The following is an 8,996-nucleotide window of genomic DNA, read 5'->3' on the forward strand; positions in this document are numbered from 1 at the left end:
CAGGACTTATTGGAGAAAAGGTGTATTTATAGGTAATACAAATTATTAAAACCAATAGATGGCAGATCTAGAAAGAAGCTGTTATGATCACCAGTTAATGGTTGCTGTGAATGATCAGGTCACTGTTTTCATCCTGTATACATTCGAGCTTTGCATAGAAACATCACATGCAGAACTCTTGTTGTTTTTGCTGCAGCAGTAACCAAGACAACAAAGGGGAATAATCCCTGACCCAACAAAACTATAAAACCATTTAAGAGTCAGGAACAACAATATAATGCAAAAACATTTTGCTGCTTTACTCTCAGTGATATAAAATCAATAATTTTAAAATAAAACTGAGATGATTAAAATGTTAACATGTTATTTATGTTACTGCTGTACAACAAAGAATAATAAACTAATCACCAATATACCTGGCAATCAGAGATTCCAATTCAAAATTATGAATACATAGTACACCCCCCCCAGCCATGATACATAAAATTATTAAGAATGATCCATATGTATGATGCAAGTGTCAAAAACAAAGCGGAGACTTCTTTCACAGGTGGTGGGATTCTAATTTGACCAACGCTTGAGGAAACTCAAAAGCCAAATAAATACTAATGACGGTATGAAATTCCCCTCCATCTGGTATTTTTCTTGCTAAATTATGTGGAAAGATCTCACATATGTTAGCAGCTGCTAGAACATGATTTGCAAGGAAGCTGAAATTGTTTATGATACCTTCCATCAAATAATGGCAGGGCAAAATATAGGAATTTGCCATTGTGGCTAAAATAACACATTTTCTTGGATTTAGAGTACACCCCCCCCCCCCCCGTGATCTTTTTAATACGAAGGAATAATTTTATTGAATACTGTAAAAGAAATCATCTGATGCCATATTTAATCTATGGTTTTACAATGTTCTAAGATTGCACTAAATGAGGATACAGTGGTACCTCGGGTTACATACGCTTCAGGTTACATACGCTTCAGGTTATAGACTCCGCTGACCCAGAAATAGTGCTTCAGGTTAAGAACTTTGCTTCAGGATGAGAACAGAAATTGTGCTCTGGCAGCGTGGCGGCAGCAGGAGGCCCCATTAGCTAAAGTGGTGCTTCAGGTTAAGAACAGTTTCAGGTTAAGTACGGACCTCCAGAACGAAGTAAGTACTTAACCCAAGGTACCACTGTACTGCAATCCATTTTTTGAGAACAAAAAAGGGCATTCAATTTCGCCTCCTCATTGGTGTTTTCTTTTGCGCATTGTTGAAGCTTTCAAATGCTAATTTTGCAAGACCTTCCTGTTATTGTTAATTACAAGATAATAACAATTAAAAACAATCGCTTTAAAAGTAGCACATTATTTACATTATTGCCTCAAGAAAGAATAATAAACGAATTACCAACATAACTGGTAAGTAGAGATTCCAAAGGCCAGAGGTATTGGAACATTGTAGTATTCTCCCAGTTCTGTCACCTTCCTGGGCTATGATGGACTTCACATTCCAATCTGTCACCTAACACAGGAGTCACCAACATTGCACCCATAGGTGTCAATGTGCCCGCCAGTAGCTCCAACTGGTGCCTCTGAAAGTTCTCAGTAAATATCCCCTCAAAAATAAAAAATGCACAGTGGTCTGCTTTCTCTTCCTGATCAGCTCCTGTTTGCACTGGCTTTGCCTCTCCTGCATTCAACATACCCCTTCAGATATGCCCACATTTCATTGGATTCAAGGACTGTGTACCCACCCTCACTTCCATCTGAACAGGGGAGAGGTGTAAAGAGCTTCTCTCTGTGAGTGTGGCTGAAGTAGGAGTCTTGTCCACATTGATGGTGGACCTTTTTGTGGTCCTGCCTCTTTTTCTGCTCTTTTAGATGCAGCAGAATGGACATAGCCAAGGGAGGGGGCAGGGAGGGGCAGCTCCCCCCCACCAATCAATAAAAATACATAGCAAATTGAGGCTTGGTCCCCCCTCCTAACAAAAGGCCTATCCACCCCCACAAAAATCCTGGCTACTCCCATGTGCAGCAGCCATTTTGTCTGATACCAAACCCCATACCCATCAACTGTCCTGGACCGGGACATCCTGTTTTTCCCTATGAGAGGACAGCAGTCATTTTGGGCACCACCATCTCACCCTGACAAAGTGATTTTTTCAGGGCCGTGATCTTGCCACTTGCAGGAGTGTGGCCTGGAAGATGCTGTCCCAGTTTTTCATCACAGCCTGTTGGAGGATATGAGAATTTGGTGTTAACGTCATGCCACCTATGACAGCCGTTTTATGACTGGCACCCACAACACTTTCTTCAAAATTTCAAATGTACATAGTGCCCGCCACAACATTGGTGACCCGTGCTCTAACTAGTTTCTGTAAAGAATGCAAAATCCCCATTAGGGTAATTCCTCTATTAGGTCAACCAAGATGTCACAAAAGTGTGTGCAAGCTTTTAAGTTTTGCAGAACAGTTCAATTTAGTAAGCAAGGCAAGGTTCAGAGAGAGCACAAAAATCGGCTGACATTGTACTGTATTAGTCACAGTCTTAAGATGGAATTTGGAAGGAGGTAGCAGACATTCAGATGTGGATTTCATTAGGTGCTATGCAGCTTTCTGATTGCACTGATCTGCTGGAAAGAAGAAAAGTTAAATGGTAAATCTCTCCTTTTTTAAAAAAATGCAATCCAGCTTCTATTTCCCTAGTTAGTCATCATATCTCTTCTATGCATACTTAAACTCATTCATTGTGATCAGATAACAGAGTTCTGGGAACTGTTCATCAATGGTTTTCTGGTAAGGTGGACACACACTTCTGCTTTGAATCAAAAAGCAAGATGAGGAAACCTTGCTTAGAAAACAACCTGGCCTTCAAAGCCATAGCAACATCTGATTAAGGATAAAAATAGATACCTTGGATCAAGGTCAGGCCAATTAAAATCACCCTGACCCTAACTACAAAGCTTTGCACAAGAGGATTGTGTGTGCTATAAACAATGGCATCCTTTGGGAATGTAGCACACACTATGCTGGCTCAGCAGAACAAATGCATTTAACGTGCAGCTGCAGTGCTGCTTTCCAAGAAAGTCATCATATGTGCTAATAGCAAAATCAGTTCTCTGAGTCCTGCTCCTTATTGGGAGGAGCTAAATCTAAATGAACCAATGGTCTGACTTGGTAGAAGGCAGCCTCCTATTTTCCTGTGTAGCATTAAATGGCATAATTCACACACAAAAGTATCAGTGCTATTAATGGGACTGCAGAAACTCAAAGTTTTGTAGTTGTACCATCCCCACCCAAAAAACAATTCTAAAATAAAACACTTAAACACAGTTTCTTGTTGTTTGTACTAATATATATATATATACACACATACATACATATACACACAAAGTATTAAATATATTTTTAAAGTAAATACTGTCATTCCATGCTGGCTGCAGTTTCCCAAAGAGAAGTTGGGAACAGAACAAAACAAAAGGAATTCCCACCCTGCTCCTGTTCAGGTAAACTTGAAAATGTTATAACAACGTTGGCAGAAACAGTCAGACTCTGTTTGGCAGCCTACCTTCTGCATTAGGTTGCCTCCAATTTAATTTATTTTAAGATAAAAAAATAAGTACAAAATAGCCTGGCTTAAACCCACACAATTTGTTTCCTGCAACATGCTTGTTAGATGTATGCTTTTCCTGGGGTCAGAAAGTTAACCTGCACCAGGCATATGGAGGCTCAAAACTGATAAAGGGTTCATCCATTGGTAAAGTCTCTTCTTCATGAAACATACACCTCTCAGAGTCAGATAGGCTTTCATAATCTGTGTGTACTTTCATATGTGAGTCTTAAAAACAAGAATAGAAGGCGGCCCCTGGTGGATTAGCCCAAAGGCCTATTTAATCCAATATCCTGTTTCCCACAGGCCCACATGTGAAGATCACAAGCAGCACAATAAGGGCCATATTTTTCTCTAGCTTTCGATCACCCAGGAACTGGTAGTATTCAGATGCATGTTGTCTCTGATTCTGGTGGTAGCATATGGCCATCTTGGATGCTTCTAGCCTGGTAGATCCCAGCACTGCTAATCATTGGTTTTTTGCTATAAGCTAAAGGTGCATTATAAAGGCAGAGACATCACCTTGCCAACAAAGGCCCGTATAGTTAAAGCTATGGTTTTCCCAGTAGTGATGTACGGAAGTGAGAGCTGGACCATAAAGAAGGCTGATCGCTGAAGAATTGATGCTTTTGAATTATGGTGCTGGAGGAGACTCTTGAGAGTCCCATGGACTGCAAGAAGATCAAACCTATCCATTCTTAAGGAAATCAGCTCTGAGTGCTCACTGGAAGGACAGATCGTGAAGCTGAGGCTCCAATACTTTGGCCACCTCATGAGAAGAGAAGACTCCCTGGAAAAGACCCTGATGTTGGGAAAGATGGAGGGCACAAGGAGAAGGGGACGACAGAGGATGAGATGGTTGGACAGTGTTCTCGAAGCTACCAGCATGAGTTTGACCAATCTGCGGGAGGCAGTGGAAGACAGGAGTGCCTGGCGTGCTCTGGTCCATGGGGTCATGAAAAGTCGGACACGACTAAACAACTAAACAACAAAGGTGCATTTGCAGTCAGCAAATATTGTGCTTTTCCTGTGTTTGTATCTCAGTACTTCCCACCCATACCTATGGTCATGACATGGCCCTTTCTTTTTTTCCACAGCAGGGAAAACTGATGCCATCTTCTAGAGCACTCTTGGGCAATCCTCTGCCTACCAGATAAACAAGCTTATCAATTCAGCAATCAGAAAATGCTCTCGGTTAGTGAGGAAAGAACTTAAAGCCAAGCCTGGGTACAGATGACACACTAAGCAACCGCCTCTGCACACTTGACCTCTTTCTGCGCAGTGCACTGTAGAGAGTTTCTCATTCTCTTCCTCTCTCACCTGCACTCTGCCTCAGGTTAGTTGGGTGGATTGGGCCCAATGAATTTTGTAAATTAAGAAATTTAAAGTTCACTTCTGTTGTTTGGTCTTAATGAGGGTGGGCAGGTATAAGGACTTGTGACGGGAGTCTGCACTCCTATATTTACCACTACACCGCTGGGGCATCCGCCAGTTAGACCAGGGACCACATTTCCTTGTTGACAGCCTTTTGCAAAGGGCTCATGTGGTGGACTTCTCTTCATGAGTCTTCTCTTCATGAGAAGAGAAGACTCCCTGGAAAAAGACCCTGATGCTGGGAAAGATTGATGGCACAAGGAGAAGGGGACGACAGAGGATGAGATGGTTGGACAGTGTTCTCGAAGCTGACCAAACTGCGGGAGGCAGTGGAAGACAGGAGTGCCTGGCGTGCTCTGGTCCATGGGATCATGAAGAGTCAGACACGACTAAATGACAACAACAACATGTGGTGGACATGGCCAAAACAAAAGTGGGCATGTCCAAAATGGGCATGGTTCAGGGGCGCCGACTTATAAAAAATATTGGGGGGGCCCATACCGGGGTCCTGCCCCGGGAAGTTTTCTAATTTTTACATGAAAATTAGTGAGTTTTAAAGTTTTTTAAAAGTATTTTAGAGTCATATGATCAACATTAGAACCCCGAAAACTCGACTCTCTATAACTCCACACTCCGGGAAACTCGACAAGCCTGAAACACTTTTTGGCTTTGAAAAAAGAAACAAAACATAAACACGCACGGTATTTTCGTAAAAAGCTAATTTAATTTACAGTAACAATTATGCTTATAGACTATTACAGAGCAGTGAATATATAGCTCTGAAAAGACTGAAATGATATTTAAATAAATCCTAAACTATCATTAAAAGAATAAAACATAAAATATTGCTGTCGCACACTAATAGCACTTTGATTAATAAGTGAAATAGCTAATTTAAGCTTACTTTGAATAAGGCTGAGGGTTCATTAAATAAAAATAATATCTCAAAGTTAATGCTTTAATACAATTAATAAAGTTAATACAGTATGCCTAATACTGTATGTAAATACTGTAATACTGTATGTAAATAACGGGCTTTAATTGGGTCTTACACCCTAAAAATATTTAAGTATTTGAAAATAACTAATACAGTACTATAGTAATATAGAAATACAGTACTAAACTAGTACTAATATTTCGAAACTGAAAAATTAACATTCTGTATGTATTTAATTCTCTATTTTATAAAGATTTTTAATATCTGACAGTGAGTTTGGAGTAGCCCAATGCAAACATCCTGAGGATCCATGTGGATCCATGCTTTGGAACCACGTTTTTGCACCACTGTGACCCTAGGCAACAGTGGGTGCGTGATTTTTTTGGTGCAATATGGAGCCATGGACATGCTATGTGATCTGATGGTGAATTTGGGGTGACCCAATGCAAAGATCCTGAGGATCCATGTGGATCCGTGCTTTGTCACCACGTTTTAAATGGGGAGGGAAGGAAAAACACAGAAGGGACAAGAAGCACAAGAGGGGTGTGCGGAGAAGCAGCTGCCTAAGAATGCAGGGGAGGAGTTTAACAGGGTGGGGGGGAGGAAAGGAAGGCAAAAGTCCCCCCCCAAGCCAGCCCTCTCTCTCTCTCCCACCTGTTTTTCGGCTGCCTGCGAGTCCCTAGAGCACGGAGAGGAGGAGGTGGTGGGCTGGAGCCTGCATGCAGTGTGACTAGGAAAGAATTAGAAGGAAGGACTCGATCCTTTCCTTAACCCTCTGCTTGCCAGGAGGGCAGGGGATTCCCTGCTCTTTGTTGAGTTTGAGCAAACGCAGCAACAGAAGCGGGTGGGCAGTAAGACCCTGAGGCAGAATGCAGGAAAGCAGCAGCTTCCGCCTTCCCTCCGCCCCGACCGCCCGATCTTATTTTTGCCTGATTTTTGCCTATTTTTGCCCCTGCGCTCCGGCTCCAGGGACCACACATTCGCTCAATAACACGCACAGACATTTCCCCTTACTTTTTAGGAGAAAAAATCTGCGTGTTATAGAGCGAAATTTACGGTAATAATTTTCTTAAATTATTGGGGGGGCAGAGCCCCCCCAAATGAATTTTTGAGGGGGCTCAGGCCCCCTCAGGCCCCATGGAGTCGGCGCCTATGGCATGGTTGTATCTCGTACTGAATGGAACCAGCACATACCACACACACACGCACTGCAACATATCGCTTGCATACACATTCACATAAGAAGAGCCTGCGGGGCCAGGCCAATGGTCCATCTAATCTCCGATTCTGCTTTCACAGTGGCTGGCAGATGCCTTCAAGCAGGACCTGAGCACAACAAGTAAGAATAAGAATAAGAATAAGAATAAGAATAATGTATAACCTGCCCATGGGGCTGGGTTTCCCCAGCCCCTCTGGGCGGCTCCCAACAGAATATTAAAAACACAATAAAACATCAAACATTAAAACAGGGCTGCCTTCAGTTGTCTTCTAAAAGTCAGATAGTTGTTGATTTCCTTGACGTCTGATGGGAGGGCATTCCACAGGGCAGGCGCCACTACCGAGAAGACCCTTTGCCTGGTTCCCTGTAAACTCACTTCTCGCAGGGAGGCAGGTGTGTAGGGGGAGCGGAGGGGGTGGGCCACCCCAGGTGCCATTCGGGGAGGGGTGACAAGATGGCCCCTGCCTCCCCCCAGCTGTAGAGCAGCCGAGGGCGTGCGCTATCGTACGGGCTGCCGCTCTTGTGCGCCGTCTGTATGGGATGCCGCTCGCACAGCAGCCTGTACAGTCGCCATGCAAGCGGCAGCCCATATGGCCACCACGCACGAGTGGCAGCCCGTACGGACTGCGCATGTGCGGCATTCCGTATGGAGTGTGCACACACAGGATGTCTCAAATGCACAGTCCATACGGGCTGCGCCGCCCCGGGTGCTGGAGAGGGGTCCTCCACCACTGCAGGGAGGGAACCGCCAGAAGGCCCTCGGAGCTGGACCTCTGTGTCCGGGCTGAACAATGGGGGTAGAGATGCTCCTTCACGTATCCCTCATGCGGTGGTTTCCAGCAGCTGGTATTCAGAAGCACTACTGCCCGTACCGTGGAGGCAGAGTAGTTCCATTGCAGCTAGTAACCTTATCCTCCTTGAATTTGTCCCATCCACTTTTAAAGGCCACCACCACCTCCTGCGGCAGCAACACCTGGAGTTTTAACTATGTGCTGCATTAAAAAAAATGCTTTCTTTTATCTGGCTTGAATTCTCCGACATTTGGCTTCGCCGGATGTCTGCGTGTTTTGGTGTAATGAGAGAGGGAGAAAAGCAATTTCCCTGCCCACTTTCTCTAGGCCATGCTTAATTCTGTCAACTTCTGTCGTGTCACCTCGCTTTTTGTCCAAACTAAATTGTCCTGCGTATGCATGCTGCCACACATAGCCCTCAGTCTCCTTCCCCCTACTCGCTCTCTCTCTCTCACACACAGTACATTTTTCACTTTACCAGGCTTGAAAAAGACTCCTATTGGAAGTAACTGGAGTCTTTCCCCAAGCCTAAATATACCATTGTGGGGCATTTTCAGCAGGGTTAACCCTCCCTTATTGGCCACAATAGGAGGTCTTTTTCTAGCCTATTCACAGTGGTGGGTGGAGGAGAAGCTTTGGGCTGGATGGGGAAGCTCCACCTGGCCCACTTCCCAGTGGTTCTTCTAGGGACCAAAGGTTTGTCTCCTTATAGTGTAACTTCCTGCATTTCTAATGAATCTGTCGGTATCTGTGCCAAGCAGCCATTAGAGGGCACTATGCGCTTGCTGAACTGGCTGCAAATCAGGCATGTTCCACACAGGCCAGTCCTTTTTGCCATCATATAGTCATATTTTATTCTCCACGGGAGGCTCTCTGGCTTTCTTGTTCAAATAAATGTTCCGACCTCTTTTGGGAATTGCATGGGTCTTTAAGGCAAGCTCTGTGTAGCCAAGGTGCCGTATACATTCTGGAATACAGCACAAGAAATTCGGCACATTGCTGACTGTTCTACGGGCTTGTGGAGGCGCAGCATGGCATAATGCCATGCTGTGGCTGGTCCCATAAGAACTGTGGAGCTGCA

Source organism: Podarcis gaigeae, assembly GCF_964106915.1.
Source record: "Podarcis gaigeae genome assembly, chromosome: 6".
In the NCBI taxonomy this organism is placed as follows: Eukaryota; Metazoa; Chordata; class Lepidosauria; order Squamata; family Lacertidae; genus Podarcis; species Podarcis gaigeae.